Raw genomic sequence first — 19,036 nt, 5'->3', positions numbered from 1 at the left:
GGACTCCTTTGTTACAGTATGATCCACTGGTGGTATTTAAAACCAGATGAATGTTCTGAAAACCCCCAAAATACGTCTGTGTTCATTCCCAAAAAGGCTGGTTGGCACAATCCTGTCAATGTGTTTTTCTGATAAACTACTCATGTAAAGTGACAGCAAGAAATTATAGTATCTCTGCAAGTGGATGGAGGTTGCATCTTTTTCAATATGAAGCCATGTCTTTGTGTGACTGCACATGCCTTCATTATCACATTCACTCTCTCTGCCATGTGGCATATATTTATGTGACACATAAATATTTTATCTGCTTTTAGACTAGAGTGGACAGATAAAAGGTAATATTTAGGGATGTGGAGGGTCTTGTGACAGATTGGATCACAGATAAGAAAAAAAGGCACACAAAGGAGCTACCGAATGGTCAGAGGGTATGACAGCATTGCTGAGAACCACCCACTTCCAATTTACTCAGCATTTCATGAATGGCCTTGTTTATAGAAGTGTTTGAAATTTTTTTACCAGTCTCACTTTTTTTGCACACAAATTACAACCGTACATTAATAAACTCTCTGTTTTTTGAAAGTTCCCTTTAGGTGTTACCCAGAATACTTCTGTATATCTGTATTTGCTGTATACAAATACAGCAAACACAGTAGCCCAAAACAGTGTCAGGAAGCAAGCAGTAAACGGAGATTTAATAAATTTTACATTCAATAAATTAGGTGACTCCCTTGTTACATTCCATCAGGCAATGTTTTCATTCGCATATTTAAATTCATTTATATTCTTTATTTGAGAGCTATCAGCAACATCTGATAGACTTTGGGGTCCTTTCATCTGAAGGTCTCTGTAAGCACTGGTTGCCCAGGAACGTCTGTCATCTTTTCCCTGGGAGGTCTTAGAGGAAGGTACATCAGGAGGAAGTGCTCTGTGGGGTCTGGCTTCTGGCTGCTGCTTGCCCTCATGTGAAATGAGTGGAGGGGCCAAAGTGATTTGGGACACAAAGCCATCACTACTTTGATAATAAGCAGCTCTGCTCCTTTTTTAATGCCCCCACCCCCCGACTGACAGATGATGCAGTTTATTTGTTCCCCCAGTGTCTGAACGAGGTGAACCTCTGATGAGAAAGGGCTGGCTGAGGTCTTGTCCAGGTAGGGTAGGAAAGATGCTGATGGATGGGGAAAATAAATGGCTTTGGATATCAACATATTCTGTAAGACAGTACTTTCTACATACTATGCATTTGTTTTGTTGTCCTCAATGGTTCCCAGTTTCCTAGACATCTTCAGTGGATAAAATCTTTATTTTTCACTCAACTGTCAGTATTTACAAAAGTTTCAATCTGACATAAAACTCACCTTTGTGTATGAGTTGTCAGGTTGTTATGTTGTGTTTGGTTTGGAGCTAACCTTGCTGCCACTGAGCTAAGTGAAAGGTCACCCATCAGCTATTGAAAGTTTCTTCTGGCTGGCGGGGATTTGAAAGAGTAGACTTGCACCACTTATAGAGTCAATATGCCTCAATCCAGCTCTCGTTTTGTCATTGCTGGAGCGGTAATACAGAACAGCTGAAGTGTTTTTGTTAAATCTTTTTATATCTAAAGTCTAGATGTGGGACATTTATGGTAGACAGATCGTGCGATTTCACTTTACTTGTGGAGACACTGGAATTTCCTCATCTCCAGAGTGTGGTATAGAGCTCACCTTATCCCTTGGGGTTACTCATAAAGGCATCTGGTGTGCATGAAGAGTGTTGAAATGGGTACTTCAGTCTTCTGTGCTTCTGTTTGGAAAAGATCCAGTCACCACTTAGGATGAGAAAAGACACCTTGGGGAGAGCAGTTCAGAGGTGAAGGCAAGAGAGGACTGTAATCCTGCACTGAGGCATCCTGCAAAAAAAGATGGTGCAACTAATTTCAGGTATATGGTGTAAAGGGCAATTTTCTTTGTTATTGTAAAAAGTGGAGATCAAAGCACTGTTAATTCACAGGAAAATTTGTTTACTTTTCTAATTTTACTCTGAATTTATGAAAAGCCCGAAGCTCCTCTCAGGTATCATAATGTCTCTGATTCTACATGAAAAATGAAGTTTCCAACCTGACAGAGCATCAACTAGTAGCAGGAAGGCAGCTCAACAGTATTTCTTTTTCCCTCTTTTAAGAAAGGGGATTCACTATCTTTCATTCTGTTTGTCTTGTTTTTTTCCACTTTCTCCCTCAACAATTTTTCCACCACTTAATTTTGTTTTGACATCTCTGTGCTGTCAGAGAAGTTAAGACTGATGACCTCTTCTGTTCTTCTGGTCAGAGAAGATGAATCAAAGTAAATTGTTTTACTAGTTAATAAAAACAGCTTACTTATTCTTGTTGTTTTTGTGTTTTTTTTTTCTTTTTTAACAAAAATAGCATAAAGCAAAGGAGTTCAGAGAACAAAGATTGTGGAATGACAGGGGAGGCAGTTGGGTGTAATCTGGTGGTGGTGTTTGCTAAAAGCTGAAGGTGGCTCTGGGCATCTTGCCAGTTTGTTCAGCCTGAGACTTAGCTCTTAGCTCAGGAGGAGCTATCTGAGTCTTTTAAGTTCATAATGTAAATGGATGTTGGTTTGGTTTTGTAACCAGAACTAATAAGATTTTAAATAGCCAAGCTATTTTTACTTTTATAATTGACCCTGGATATACTTCTTGTCCTCTTCCATTCAATGACAGTTAAGGAACATGTGATCCTTGGAGACCAAGCTATAGCTGTAGATAATAAAGCCATTAAGCCTGCCATTTTTTGGTTTTGATGGAAAATGCTTCAGAAAACTAGGAAAAAAATCCCCAACAGAATAAAACCACACATTCCTATGTATTGGTATAAAAATTGTTCCTATTTTGGGAAAAATCCTGGCTGAAAGATTCCTGTTTAGGGCAGTCTTATATGGGATGATTTGCTGCAGATGACAGATTGCTGCAGGATTTGAGAGATCCCACCACAGATATTGGAAAGAGCGATCTGGGGCTCTATCGTAGGTAGTATGTTCTTGTATCTCTATAAACCATGACAGAGGTCAAAACCCTGAGGAATTTCTCTGTGCTTCTTGTTGGCAGGAAAAGTCCATGCAATCTGTGGCATGTTTTAAATTTTGGTTTGGCCTTCTTTTTCAAGAGCTGAAAAAGTTCCCAGGGCTGGAGAGGCGGTGTGTTAATGTACGCTGCATGTCCTCCAGGAATAATCTAGCATCCATTGACCTCAGAGTGGTGGTGACCAGGCAGGGAGGATGCTGTTTTCTATTCCCACATCTTCATATAGTTCAGCATGCAGATGCACATGGTTTGCATGTACTTGTTCTGCTAAATTATGCTTTATTTCCAGGAAAATCTTCATTGGTTTATAGATCTTGTTCAGCAGATACTGAGTCTACTTCTACCCCCAGCTGCAGAAGCCACGTTCTTACACCCATTTCACTCACCTGCCCCATCCAGTTCTACCCCAAAGCAATGTTGAGCTGCAGCCCCTACCTGCCAACTGCACCAAAAGCCCTCTGATTCTCCTCTGTCCTTCAGCTTGAGGCCTACTTGTTGCTCAACAGGTCCCTCTTGAACCTTTGCACTTGCCCTTTTCCAAACTACTATCTCTTCTGAAGCCACTTTTTAAAAACAAATTTCATTTTTAGGTAAGTGCATGGATCTGGTGATCTTTTAGTGCAAGGATAAGGCAAAAACCTATCCATACAGATGTGCTCCGTTGCTAGCTAGGAGTACTCATGTAGAAGTGATACTTAAAATTTGCTAAGGTTCTTTAAATAGAAATATATTTGTGTTTCCAAGCAGAGATTTTGATGAGTTTCTTCACAGTCTGAGCACACGCATTTTGAAGACAGTGAAGTGGGCTCTGATTAAATTCCATGTGAACATTTCACGTTCTGGATTAGTGCTGACATCTGCTGTTTATTCTTACCATATACACAGGACAGAGAATTGCTCCCTGCTGCCTGTGCTTTTTGCTGTCTCAATTCCATGTTTTATTTCATACAAGGTAACATTAATAGAAATCACAAGATACAGTAAAACCTCCACGGGTCAATAACTATTCCTGTGGGATTTTGAGACATGAAATAAGGAACTGATAATGAAGATGGAACTGAATTTTTATCCTTTTAAATGACTATGGATGCTTTTAAGTGGGGAAAAGGCTTGAGACAGGTGGCCTAAGGAATGAAGCTCTCTACGTACAGGGTGGACATTTAGCCTGGAAGCTCCTTAGTGCAGGGATTGCTTTTCTACAGGAATGCCTAAAATGCTGGGATCCTAATCCCCACCTGGCATAGCTGCTATCGCAGGGTGAAGAGGTTGTGGCGACAGCTCAAGAGAACTGTGCCCTCATCTTCCTTGCCTGCTCCGAGTCAAACCTAGCAGCACCAGTCCAAGGAGTGTCAGCTGCCAGCCTGGCCACAAGCATGGATACTGCTTGAGTCACCTTGGCAGGTGTCACCACTCAGTGTCACTGGGACCTGCAAGAAAGAACTGCTGGGAGACACCAGCTCCTATCGTATCAGTTATTGAAGAGCTGCCATGGCCATGTAGTCATTGCTGGGCTGGGCTGGACCAACAGTATGTAATGTGCTTTGTATTGCCAGGGTGCCTTGTGTCTTCCTGCTCTTGCCGGCCATCCTCCCTCCTAACCTCACCCCAGACAGTTGTGTGGGATAAAACAGTTTCAGATAACAGGATTTTCTTTGTGATGAGGTCATCATTATAACAGACATCAGGGAGATAAGCATGGGAGGTTCTGTGGAAATCCCAGATTTATCCCATTAGCACAGCATGTGACAACACTTTATGTTTCTGCTCTCAAATGAAAGTAAATCCTTCACTTAAAGCGTACTAATCTAAATACAACTGTGGCAGCTGTCAATTGCATTCCCTTTACAAGGCATTGGAATTAAGCACACAAAGATTCCCAGCTTTAGAATTTGTTACCTGTGTTAAGTATCACGAATCAGAGAGATGCAAAATTTTCAGGTTTTTAAATCAGAAAGGCTATAAAATAACATTTGAATAATTTTCTTCTGTGCTGTGGGATTTCAGTCCACCATAATTTCCGTTTTCCAAATATTTATACGCAACCACTAATCCTGTAATTTTTTTTTTCCTTGTAAAATGCTTCATTCCCTGTCCCACGAATCCAGGATCTGGGCTTTTCAGAGATTTGCAATTTGACTGGGAGAACTGGCAAGACAGTGGTCCAGCTTTCCTGAAGGATAAAGCTAACTGACAGTGTCATTGCTGAGGGTCAGGTTTCTGGAGTCTCTGGCTTTGATTGTGTTAATGGGTTTAAACTGAGAGAGAGTAGATTTATATTAGATGTATGGAAGGAATTATTTACTGTAAGGGTGATGAGACACTGGAACAGGTTGCCCAGAGAAGTTGTGAATATCCTGTCCCTGGAAGTGTTCAAGGTCAGGTTGGATAGGGCTTTGAGCAAACTGGTCTAGTGAAAGGTGTCCCTGCCTGTGACAGAGGGGTTGGACTAGATGATATTTAAAGGTTCTTTCCAACCCAAACTATTTCATGATTCTGTGATTCTTCAGTGACTTCCAGTGGCTCTGGCTGAAGCCAATAGGGTTCCGTCAGGAGAAAGGTTATCAGCAGGGTACAATATTGGAAAAAGTTTAGGTCATAAATAAAAAGTAAAGCCAAAGTATTAATCCCAAGAAAGCCTGTGAATTCTGACACACTTTGCACTATAAAATTAGGATTTGTATTCAATTTCACAAGAGTGTAGCCATTAACATAGTGTGATAAAAAGGCAATAATATGTCTGACACTGAAAATATTTAACTTTTTTGCATATGAATTATGTTAACAAGTACAGTTAGTCTCAAAATTATTATTATGTAAAAGAATTAATAGTGAAATTTAGAAAACTCACTTAAGTCCTATGAGGGGTAACTTTACTACTGTAAATTAGAAATAAGTATGTGACAGATGACGCTAACTGTTTTGGACTGGAAGAGATCTGGGCCTTTGAATTACAATCCCAGTGAGTACAAATAATCTCTCAGGAGCCACTGAGGTTTTCATTAACCCAAAGCTGGGGCTGGCACAATGCCTCCTTCCCAGGCCCATGCTGGGGCCTGGCCCAGGCTTTCTGCACCCCTGGGACCACGGGAGGGTTGGACAGATTTCCAGCTGCCCGCGAGCCCCCTTGAGAGGTTTGTACATACCCGGTGTGCTGTGGGGCACAGAGTTACCAGCTTTGCTTATTCAGCTGAAGGTTTCTCTGGGGCACACGACCATGGTGCACTTGGGCTCTTTTCCTGTAGCACCTCAGGGGTGGTGTGAGTAATGGGAAAAAGCAGATCCTTGCCTTGCTTCTCAGTCCCTACTTCACCAGCAGCACGTCCTGCGTGCAATGAGGTGAATGCTTCTCCCTGTCAGTACGTGAGCATACTCTTCTCTCCTGAAGGAGGGATGACAACAAGTAAGTTCCTGCATGAAGGCATTACCACTGCATTTTAATTACATGCGGCTTCACCGAGTTGGATGAATTGCTTTAGTTTTAATGACATTGTGTAATTCACTTTACAGAACTGAGAAAGCTACTGAGAGCATGAGGGCAATTACAAATCATATCTGGGGGGCTCAGGCATATTTTGGGTCTTCAGTGCTAGAGAGTATTTGCTATATTAAAAAACAGCGATTTTTCCCCCCAAATCCTTTTGGTTAAACATCCCTGCCATAACCGCAAACATGTTTCTCATTTAGGACTCAGAAAATTTATATCTTCTGCCAATTAAAATTTTTGAGGTCAAATTCACCTTTGGCTGAATTACCCGTTCTCCACAAGGTGCTTGGATGTGACTACATTATTTTGACAGGGCTGTGGGGGACGGTGCTCTCTAAATGCTACCTTTGTTGTGATTCTGATCTTTGAAATGGAACTTGACATTTGTGGTCAGTTAGAGAATTTGGTGGAGTCCTGGAGAAGATGCAAAATATTACAACAACAGAGACAGACAGTGACATTAACCTGCTCTGATGCCTCTGCATTATTCAAAAGAAGCCAGGGTTAGGGAAAATAGAGCAGAGGCTTCAATGGTGTGATTATCTGATGTAATCTTATTGCAATCTGAGTTGGTCACAGTATTAAACTGTAAAGCAATAAATAAAATAATTTTCATCATCTATTTTAAACATGAGTTTGCCTTAAAGTCTTATTAATTTAACAGGATTTGGCTAAGATAGATCTTCCTAAAAGTGTTCACTTGTAAGTGCTTGTAACAAATCTGGCCTGTATAAATGCCTTCCCTAAAGCTGAGCCTCAGAAGGGTCTCATGTGCTCGAGAGTTCTCAAGGACTGTTTCCTTGTGGAAATCCTCATGAATTGCAACACCCTTATAGAAGCAAGGATTAATCTTAGCTCTACTTCTGCATGTCCTAGTATGCTGATTGCTGTGCAATTTATGAGGGGCAGATTGCCATTGCCCTGATTTAGACAGCTGGTTAGTTCTTCTCTCTTTCTCTGTCTCCCATTTTTGCTGACAGAGCCTCACATTCAATATCCTCTTCCTGCTGTTGCATGGATGGAGGAGGTGATTCTTATTAATACTAACGAGGGGTTACTGTGAGGAGCAATGTGCAGAGGCAATATTGCAGTGAGGAAGGGAATAATCTGTTCTCTGTTTCTGCTGCTTTAGGACGAGTAGTGATGGGCATGTACTGCAGTAAGAAAGATTCAAGTTAGACATTAGGAGTAAAAAATATTTTATAAGGGCACGGACAGGGTAGTGCTGGATAAGATGGCCTCGAGACATGGTGGTGTCTATTGAAGACCATGAAACCAATCTGGACAAGCACTGTCAGGACTGAAGTGGGCAGTGTTGGTCCTGCTCAGCCGAGGGCAAAGGGATGGAATTTGTAACATTTCTGTGTCCCCTCGAGATGGGTTGGCCCTGGCTGGACTCCAGGTGCCCACCAAAGCTGCTCCAGGACTCCCCTCCTTAGCTGGACAGGGGAGCGAAAATATAACAAAAGGCTTGTGGGTCAAGATAAGGACAGGGAGAGACCACTCACCAATTACCCTCATGAGCAAAACAGACTTGACTTGGGGAAATTAATTTAACTTAATTTATTACTAATCAAATCAGAGTAGGATAATGAGAAATAAAAACTAAATCTGAAAAACACCTTCCCCCACCCCTCCCTTCTTTCTGGGCTTAACTTCATTCCTGATTTTCTCCACCTTCTCCCCCACAGCGGCGTGGGGGGAAGGGGAATGGGGGTTGTGGTCAGTTCATCACACATTGTCTCTGCCTCTCCTTCCTCCTCAGAGGAGGACTCCTCACACTCTTCCCCTGCTCCATCGTGGGGTCCCTTCCATGGGAGACAGGCCTCCATGAACTTCTCCAGTGTGAGTCCTTCCCATAGCTGCAGTTCTTCACAAACTGCTCCAGGTGCTCCAGTATGGATCCCTGCCATGGGTGCAGCCCTTCAGGAACAGACTGCTCCAGCATGGGTCCTCCATGTGGTCACAAGTCCTGCCAGCAAACCTGCTCCAGCGTGGGCTCCTCTTTCCACAGGGCCACAGGTCCTGCCAGGAGCCTGCTCCTGTGTGGGCCTCCCATGGGGTCACAGCCTCCTTTGGGCATCCACCTGCTCCAGCGTGGGGTCCTCCAAGGGCTGCAGGTGGATATCTGTTCCACTGCTGATCTCCATGGGTTGCAGGGGGACAGCCTGCCTCACTGTGGTCTTCATCATAGGCTGCAGGGGAATATGTTATCCCAGGGGCTCTACCACTGTTGCTGATGGGCTCAGCCTTGGCCAGCAGCTGGTTCATCTTGGAGCCGGCTGGCATTGGCTCTATAGGACATGGGGGAAGCTTCTAGCAGCTTCTCACAGAAGCCAACCCTGTAGCCCCCCCACTACCCAAACCTTGCCATGCAAACCCAATCTACCCCTCCACAGAGAAATTACTTTTCCACACAGAGCTTGGTTTTAGGTAGACTGCCATTACTTCTGCACAAACTTTGACACCTCTGTGTTACTGAGAATGGGCCAGGCACTCATGAACACCTAGGTGGATGTCAGCTAACACTTCCTCTCCTTCCCTGTGCCTTTACACAGCCGGTGCAGTGCTACGGCAGCAGGTTGTCAATGGCAGCTGGGTGCACCACATTTAGCACTTTTATCCTCTCTACAGCAAAGAGTCTTTTAACATGTTCCAAGAACATAAAAGCAAGAGGAACCACACTATAAGTAGGAGGCAGGAAGAATCATCAGTTAGGAATCCAGTCTGCACTTTTTCAAACATAATGCTTCGCAAACTGTCTCTTTTGTGCTTCTAACCTTTCTTATTTGTTGTTTCTGCAGTTCCTACTGCAACGATGCTGTGGGGTTTTAGTGTATTCCTGCAGTAAGTTAGAGTGAAAGGGAGCATCCATGGATATATTACACCTCTGCTCTGTCCCACTCTAATAAGAAACCTTCTAAGACTGTGAAGAGCTGCTTTCTCTCTTTTTGTGTTTGCTTAGCTAGGCAGTGGCTTTTAGCATGTATATCAAACTAAGCAAATAAAAGCACATAGTAAGTGTGGTCTACATATGATATAGTTTCTTCTTGCATTTTTGGGTTTGAACATTAACTGCATACAGCCAGGAAGGAGTATGAATATACAGACAGGAAAAGCTACCACTGAATTATTCTGCAAGCTACTTAGCACCTAAAGTCATTGCATTTTTCAAAGGGACTTTTAAAATACTGCATTGATACAAGTGACACTATACACCCAGGATGGGAAAGGAGCTTCATATGTATCATTTGGCAATGGTGTATAATGGGTATAATATTTGTAGCAGCTGTTAGGTGCTCTGAAGCTACACTACATTTATGGAATTTTCCATTGAGCTCTAAATATTCAGGTCACATACACAGTTAAATTTCCAGCAGTGGCATTACAGATAAAAGCACTCCAACCGTATGCCATAATTGTGCTCTATTTAGAGAGTGCAGCAACTCAGGCATTTTCACAGCAGTCGTCTTAGATACGGTATATATTCTGCTTTATAAATGCCAATTCATTAGCGCATGTAACACGTAGCATGCTGCTCTTAAAAAAAGAGGGAGAGTGCTATGTTTCAGTGAGGAATAAACATACAGAAAAAACCCTATTACTTAAAAGAATGTAAAAAAAATGGAGAAAAATGCCAAAATCAGTTTCATCTTTTCTACAAATGTCTGTAGAATATCAAAGTCCATTTTGTAACAGTTTCAAATAAGTGGCAGTAATTTGAGTATCCATAAATTAATGTGAAAAGGACTTAATTAATTGGAAATTTCCACTTTAGGATATTGAATTGCAGTATATGAAATCTGCAACAGAAAAGTATATCGTGGACAGGACATGGTTTTATAATACAGAGAACAAGCATGTTCTGTAAATTATTTGTAGTGATGATAATATAGCTACAATTCCAGGCCACAAGAAAGACAACATTATTTTAATGCTTCATGCTGAAAACTTTTTACACTCAGCAAGTACTAAGCCAGCAAGTCTGACCAAAAGCAGATACTAAAAATAAAGGAAAAATAATTCTATCACTGCAATGAATTCAAATAAAACACAAAGAAAAAACCTCTGGAGCTAAAAATGATGCTTAGCTCTCCACTTGGAAGTGGCCAGGAAAGCATGTTCGCCTATTGTACTATCAGTTTTGAGGCAGCCAACACGGCTGTGTGAGATCAGGTATTCATGAAAAGTAGGTCAGCATGGTCAATCGGATTGAGTTCCCAGCCTTGCTAGACTTATGAATAAAATATTTTGTACCTTTTTCTACAGTTCTGCTCTATCTTGAACAGCAGATATATTAATCCGTTTTAAGATTCATTATGATTGCAAAATCTGTCCATGACCGAAATGAGGATCATTAAACTCTATTTGTAAGTCACCTTTTTGTGGCCTATCTTTTGTAAATTCAGTACGTATTAGAGGAAGGTGGCAAAATACATTGACCTTGTACCTTCTTTGTGCTAGAAGCCCAAAGGAAACAGAAAGACCTTTTGCTTTGTCCTTTGCCCTTGTCCTGTCCTCTGTCCTCTAGTAGCTGGGTAATTTGTCTGGTCCAGAAATTTAGTCATGCCTCACCTAAGGAAACCTCAAAGAGGCCTGTACAGGGGTGACACCTGCAACCAACACCACAGCTGGAGCATACCACAACCCTTGGTTACCAAATATGTTTTCTGGAGACAAGAAAGCTAGTTATAAAACAATATTGATGGCTCTGGCAGGTCTGGCAAAGGAGCTTTACAACATTACTGCCCTGTTGGCCATGTTTTTTTCACTCTTGTGGGAGTTTACAGCCCCTTTGCCACAGCTGGGAGAAGGGAATGCCTGATTCATGTCCCTAGGTGCAGCTTACAACAGGGTGTATATGTTCCCTCCAGTCTGCTTGGCTTTGGGTCCGGTCAGCTGGGCAGAGAAAAGGTAGCGAATGTGCTAAGCTTGCCCTGCTTTGCTTGGTGGGAACCCGGCTGTGCGATAGCAGTGAACCCTGGGCTGGATTGTGCCAGGACGCGGGGCTGGCAGAAAGGACCAGGGCTCTCTGAAGCTCCTGGAGGGAAAACACAGCTGCTGTGTGGGCTCCTTTCCACACCTCCACATCTCAGGATGTTGACTGCTGTAGTTCAGGTTTCTTCTCCTTCCCACACACACCTGGCTCATCTGCCTTGCAGGGGAAGGGGCAGGAGCATTATGCAGCATCTGAAAGAGGAAAGAGACAGATTATCCAGCAGCTCCCAGAACTCCTGACTCCTTTCTTCTCTGCTGTCACCATCCAGATTTACTGAATTTCCCTACCATGTTAGAAGGAGATATTTCTGCTGGGCGATACCTGCTTAAAGCGTTGCTCTAATTACAACCAACAAAGGCCTGGAGAAGGTGGGAGGCAGGGAACCTAGTCCTCCTTCTGCAAGATAACAATGTCTTGAAAGCAATTACAGTAACTTACTCCTAGTTTCAAGACACAGAGCTGATTTTCGCCATCTTCACAAGATTTTGATTGTTAAAAGGAAGCATCAGTTTTCTTTCATGCTGTGCAGAGCATGAAGCTTTCATGGAATAACATCCAACCTCTGCTGGAAGTTTTATTCCAGCCATCTGCCCTCAGAAGACCCCAAAACAAACATGAATTTCCAGGCTCGTTTACCTGGCTCTAGTTGTTAGAAGAGTCAAACAAAATCTTCACCTTAAGAAGTATCTGGACAACAAATACCATGATGAAATAGCTTTCCACGATTTCTATCCCCAAACCTTTAACTAAAAATGTCTGATCCATCTCAGCTGTATGTCTGGATGTACTGGACTAATAGCTCTGGTTCTTTGTTTTCATGCTTTGCTTTGGGCTTTTTACAGAAATGTTTAACTGGTATCTCACAGGTGCAGAGATAAGATACAGGCATATAAAGGTGCAATCATGGAATAACAGCAAGGTATTTTTAATGAGGTTCACACAATGTCTTATAATATCATGGCTCAAAACAAACAAACATAAAAAGTGATTTCGTTCTGTCTTAACAACATTGCAGATACATTTGAATTTGCCAAGACTTTTTGATTTATGAATGATAAATATGAAACAAGCAGTAGAAGCTGCAAACAGAGCTTGATCATCCATCAAAGAGACAAACCTGATGGCCTGAGAAGGCTGCTGATTGCATCAGGGTTTTGTTTGTCTCTTTTTTGTAGTTACTTCTTTCTGTGGGCAGTTGCTTAAATTTTCAACCATTTGTGCAATCTATCATGCAGTTAAAACGGGCAGAAAAAGTTTCTGCAAAATCCGTGAAAGAAGCAAGAAGGCAGCTCTCACTGACCCCTTTGATTTAATTTTGCCAAGTTCCTCTGTCTATAGCCTGCAGCATAAAACAAAAACTTTTAAAGTTGAGCGGTCTGAATATGCTCTCACAGCATGTAGGTCACCCGATCAGTTATCCGGCAGGCCCCGACACATAAGCTTCTGAGTTAATAAACCTTGGGACTGTGTGGATCAGTTTCAGCATCCAAAGCTAATGGAAATAAATCATCAGCTATTTCTATTTAATTTTTAATTTTGGCACCCTTTTCTCCACAGGAGAAGATTATGGAAAGAGTTCATCACAAAAGTACAGACAAAAATCCAAATACCGGTTCTCTTTAAACAGCTGAAAAAAACTGGATGGAACTAACTGTCATGTCCTTCCAAGCCAAGTCTCTCTAATCTTTCAAATCCAGTTCAATCTTATTATCAACTTGCTTGGCAGAATTAATATACTAAAACGGGCACTTTGCCAATTTTTTCTACACTCGGCTTCTGTAATGCCAATTCAATTACAAATTATTTCTTTACAAAGGTTAATCATACATAATGAATTAATATAAGCAAAAAGACAATATGATTGACTACATTACAGCCTAAAGAGGTAAGTAGCCTTGTAAACTTGGGAAAAGGATATTAGACACCTATATTTATACCGATATAGATTCAAATCTAGACGGCACATAGAAAATAAAACAACCAAACTCATCCAAATCTATTGGAAATGAAGATTTTTTTCATTTTCACATGGAAATACCAGAAGTAAATGGTGCTAAATGGAAATCTCTTAGTAATGATTTGGATGATAAAACATTTAACCATTTTGCCTGCTCAGCCTGGAACACCAAATAGGTTATAACTCCTATATTTAGCACCAAACTAAATATAACTTGTGACTGGCTGTCATGGTTTTGGCTGGGATAGAGTTAATTTTCTTCACTGTAGCTGGTACAGTGCTGTTTTGGATTTAGTGTGAGAATAACGTTGATAACACACTGATGTTTTAGTTGTTGCTAAGTAGTGCATATATTAAGGGCTTTTCCAACTTCTCATGCTCTTCCAGGGGCACAAGAAGCTGGGCGGGGAGGGGGCACAGCCAAGGAAGCTGATCCAAACTGGCCAAAGCGATATTCCATATCATATGATGTCATGTCCAGTATATTAACTGGGACGAGTTGGCTGAGGAAAGCAGCGATCGCGGCTCGGGGACCGGCAGCATCGGTCGGCATGTGGTGAGCGTTTGCATCATTCATTTTTTCCCCCTGGGTTTCATTTCTCTCTCTGTTATTTTCCTTTTCAACACAACATTATCGTTGTTATCATTATTATTATTATTATTATTATTATTATTCCCTTTATTACTATTATTATTTTGTTTTAAGTATTAAACTGGTCCTATCTCAACCCACAAGTTTTCTTGCTTTTGCAAGAATCTTCTGATTCTCTCCCCCATCCTACTGAGGCAGGGAGTGAGCAAGTGGATGTGAGGTGCTTGGTTGCTGACTGAAGCTAAACCACGACACTGGCCAAATTGCTGCTATTCTCAGCATGGCTTCTAATAGAATCTCTTTGGCCACAGTGGGAAGGGTAACATTTGTAAACTGTTGTGCTAGTTATGTCCTAATGCCCTGAGTTCAGAGCAAAGACATAAATACGTTCTGTATTTTTCTGTTGTCCAGGAATGTGTTTACACCAAAAAGACACAGGGATGTTAAGAATACTCTCATTACTTGTGTGATGGTAATAGGATATCTGTGGACTTTTCAAAATTACCATTATGATCAGTTATTTGAAAACTATCAGTGGACTTACTTTTTCAGATTGGGACATGGCCATTATAAGTTGACCTCTTTACCTGAGCACAGACAACATTTTCAGAAACTTTATTTGTGAAAGTTAAAAAGGTGTTTTTAATACCAGCTAGTTGGAGAATTCCAGATTTACCTAAGCATTCATTAAAACTAAAACATACTGCACATGAACCAAGACTAAGGGACTCATGTTGTAAAAGGATGCAATAAATCACTGCACTGAATGCAGAAAAAAATCTCATTGATAAAACTGGCCTTTAGATTTGATGCGATTTACCACAAAATAATTAATGCTATTATTTCACCGGGCAGCTAGTGGTGTTTCTGCCCTCCTTGCTCTTATATAAAAGGTTTATTGAAAAGTACCCACATTTATTACTAGACTTTTCACAAGCTCCCTGTGATCTCATGAGGAAACCCTGTCTTGTCTAGAGACAAGCTATGCTGGATCAGCAGAGATAAGTTGGAGTTCTAATTTCCTACTGAGGTATCCTCAGTTCCTTCCTGCTTTCTGGCAGTACTTACAAGAGAAACCAAATAGACTTGTGGTTTCCATCGGATCAGTCCTGCAATCCTTAAAATACAAACTTTTATTACTTACAGATAGTTAGACTTGTAGGACAACTATCATTGCTATGTCCTGTGGAATGGTAATGGTCTGGGATGGTAACCAAGTATGCTCAGGAAACACAGCCTAAGTGGATCTACATCCACTTATTTCCATTGTGGTTCACAAATCTTGGCATGGGCCTCTATGATGTAGCAGTCACTTTGCTGAATAATGCATCTGTGTCTGGTACTTTCATTATCTTTCCTCCCATCCAAAGACATAAAGAATACGAAAATCCAGAAGATTATTTTAAAAATTTTCCTTCTGGCATTGCAATTTTAATAATTGGCTCAAGCAGTGATGTAAGACCCAAGCAGTGAGGAAAGAAGGACAGCCTGGCAGATCAAGCCCAGAGCTGCCCTCAGAGCTGAAAATCTTTCTGAAACGGTGAAAATGGGCACCACTCCTGCAGAAAATCCCTGTTCTGATCTTATCTCAGCCATCAGCTTCCTCTCAAACAAAGCCCATCCTTTGCCTTTTTGCTTTACTCCTGAAACTGTGGTAATATTCATCTACGTCAAGGGCAAGCTTTGAAGCTTTTATCAGCTAAAGACCACACAACATCAGGATGTGCCTAGGCTGTATGACAGTGATAGTGAGCTGGATTGAGTACCAGGCTCCTACGCTCAGCTCTGCTGAGTCCCCAGATAAAGTGCTGACCCATCTTCCAGACCTGTGCCAGGCAATTAAACACTTTTGCATGCAAGGCACAGCCGTGTGCTGCCTGTGGAGACTACCAGTACCAGGATGACAAGACGTGCACATAGAATGATGGACACAGGAACATGCCCAGACCCTTAGTGCCCTTGGCTCTTTTGGTCCATCCCTAAGAAAAATCAACTTGTTTTCTTTAATGGATGCAGGAGTTTGTGGTCTCGTACAAGAAGAGTTGCTCAATTGAAGTTATGGTCACTTTATTTTCATGTGAATGTTTAACAGGACTCTAGAAAATAACAACGGTAACTAACCTCTGGTTCTTCTGATCACTTTTTCTTGGCTTGCTTTTCATTCTAATTAGTGCAATAATTCAATTAACATCACTGTTCATTAACTTTTTGTGTATATATTTTACACACTCCCCCTTACTTCTGTCACTGGCCTCATTTGGATTGCTCACAGTATGTACACATTCCTTTTAGCAGATTTAACTGCTATGTGTCATGTGCCAGTGGGAAGAAAACCATCTCAGTGTTCTCAATATTTAACAAAAAACATTTGAAATAACAATAAACCACACATACTGCAAAAAGAGAAAAGAGCAGGGCTCAGCAAGCCAGGAGAAGTTCTGTCTGCAGTCTGGATTGAGTAGGATCGAGAAATCTTCACAGACTGCCTGAGTCAGTGCCTGAACTAAAAATTGGCTGTTTGGTTCCACCGGTTTATTTTATAAACTGGTATTCTGTTTATTCCAAGCAAATTACAGGTCTTTGAAAGACAGGTTTTTCACTGTCACAACTTAGAAGTACCTTAAATGATACAATCTTGTGCGCACAACGTAATAACTGCCAGAAACGGCCATTTTATAGTCTTACCATTTCTGAAATATATTTTCTTCAGATTTGCCTTGATTCTCCAGGTCCAGCTGAGGTTTACAGAACAAGCGAAAGCCCACCCCAGAAGTCAGTGGCAGAAGGCCCAAGCACTAAGATGAAAATTTCTGTCTTCAGCTCTTTTTGAATGGTTTGAGCATGACCTTTCTGATGGGAGCGTGTACAGCCACCTACTCACTGCACAGGGAATGGGCATCTCCTGCTTAATGGAAATGCTTAAGTCCAGACTGTGTGTGCGCCAGAAGATGCTTGAGTGTTTCCAGCTGGATGGGGTGCGGTGGGTACTGCTCTGCAGCAGGCAGCAGTAGCTTGGTGGGAGCCACGAGGTGTCCCTGCATGGCTGTGATGGGTCACTGCCACGCACACCTGGATGGGATCCTGTGGACATGCCCACCCTGCATTGAATCACCTGGCGCTGGGGTGTCCCAGCCCTGACCATCCCTTTGAGTCAGGTCAGCTGCTTGGAGCAGAAAAGATAAGGAACTGGTGAGAGTTCCCTGGAAAACCATTGGGGTGGGGAAATAGTATCTGGCTGAGCTTCTGCAGGATGTTTATCAGAGTCTGTGGTACATAAAATTGCTTCCAGATCTAAGCCAGATATGGACACAAGTCAGCTGCTTTTGAGCTGTGCTGCATTTAGAGGGGTAATTCAGCAGCTTCAGCTTGCTGCTGCATCTGCAAGTGGGTGGTGACCTGCCAGGGTCTTTGCTGCTTATGCAGCAGGTTAATCCCTTGCTTGGCCACTGGCTGCCCACAGCTGCCAGTGAGTTGACTACAAGCCCCTCTTCTATCTGGATGCCTCTCATAATGGACGCTTTCCAACTAGAAAGATACAAACATGCTAGTGTGCTGTATTAGGCATAAAAGAGAGCTACCTGATAGGAATTAGACACTCACTGCCACCTTTTCCATTTTTAGCATTATAAAACACAGACAGTTATCTGCATGATAAAAAGGAGGAAAAGGTTACAATATTATTGCAGCATAAGATTATGCTTCTCTTTTATGGAGAAGTTTTATTTTCATTTTACCGTGAACAGTGGGGTTATGTATTAATGTAATGGGTAAATATTTTTTAACAAATTTAAAGCATACTTAATCTGTGGAACTCATTCCAATAGGAAGTTACAGAAACCACAAATAAAAATGACTTAATAATGACAAATTAATGACTAAGAGGTTCATCAGTGCCTGTTAAGTACCCTGATCCAAATGTAAACTCCATCTAAATATGTTCCTAAACTGGAAACTACTAGTAAGGGAAGTGTTCTTGTGAAAGAAACACTGTTTAATTGCTTTGTTTTTAATCAGATTTTCTTAAGCTGACATCTCTGATTCCAGACTAGGTAGAGCCTCATTCTGAGTGTATAGAATTTTAAATATTTGACCTTCCTTTCATGTAATAACTTTACTCTTTCCAAATGGAGATCTTGCCATTTAAGACATACTTGCTAGCAATATTCAGTATTCGAGGAGATGCCAGGCAGGATTTGCTGAAGAGACACCTTTGCCCATGCCACATTTTCAAAGGAATTTTAGTGAGATGTCTGTGGGGACTGAGTTTGGTTAGCATCATTCAGAAGTTTAGTCACTGTCTTTTTTTTCTCATTTGTCCGGGAAAAGACTGAACTTATGCCAGCTAAGATCACTACCCTTCAGAAAGTAGTGTCTGAGACCTTATTGTGGTATGAAGAGATACAGAGACCACACCACCTAGCTCTGGAAAAGCATAGCTGGGATTTGAGAAGGTCTTGCAGGGATTAGTAGAAGGCAATGGAAAACAGACTTCAATTTCTCTAAACCTGTGCTATGGAAAGTAAGACTGCAATCACAAAGTCCTGGAGAAGGGCTCTTTCTGCACCACTTTTGGGAGGCTGAAGGGCTCTTCTACCACTGATACATTTGTTAGGTATGACAAAGAGGAAGGTCACACGCTCTGGCATGCTGGCTGTATTGCTAATGTGCTGCTTCAAAGAAATTGAAGGCAGTTAGGAAAGTATATGTATGTACAGAGAAATTAATCAGTGTTTATAAACATAGAAACAGATTTCTGCTAGTTATTTCTAATAAATCTGGAATTACTTTAACAGGTTTATGTTGTTATTCATAAATAATATAAGGGGAAAAGGATGTTGATGTGAAGCAATTTAGACAAAACTTTCAATCCGGTCCTGTCATTTATGGTTCTACAGTTCAACCATTTATCTAACAGACAGTGACAATGGACACTATGTCAAAGGA

The 19,036-nt window shown here is 41.5% G+C and overlaps 1 long non-coding RNA gene across 1 annotated transcript in view; it reads left to right on the top strand.

The window, feature by feature from the left end:
• The window catches only part of LOC142051650 (uncharacterized), a 77,792-nt gene that overhangs the window by 29,188 nt on the left and 29,568 nt on the right, over positions 1–19,036 (top strand). Inside the window, exon 3 of the long non-coding RNA XR_012658570.1 lies at positions 13,888–14,056. This is a non-coding gene — a long non-coding RNA (uncharacterized LOC142051650). The remainder of the gene's footprint in view (positions 1–13,887; positions 14,057–19,036) is intronic.

Source organism: Phalacrocorax aristotelis, chromosome 1 (assembly GCF_949628215.1).
Source record: "Phalacrocorax aristotelis chromosome 1, bGulAri2.1, whole genome shotgun sequence".
Lineage (NCBI taxonomy): Eukaryota > Metazoa > Chordata > Aves > Suliformes > Phalacrocoracidae > Phalacrocorax > Phalacrocorax aristotelis.
This window is presented reverse-complemented; position numbering and strand designations above follow the sequence as displayed.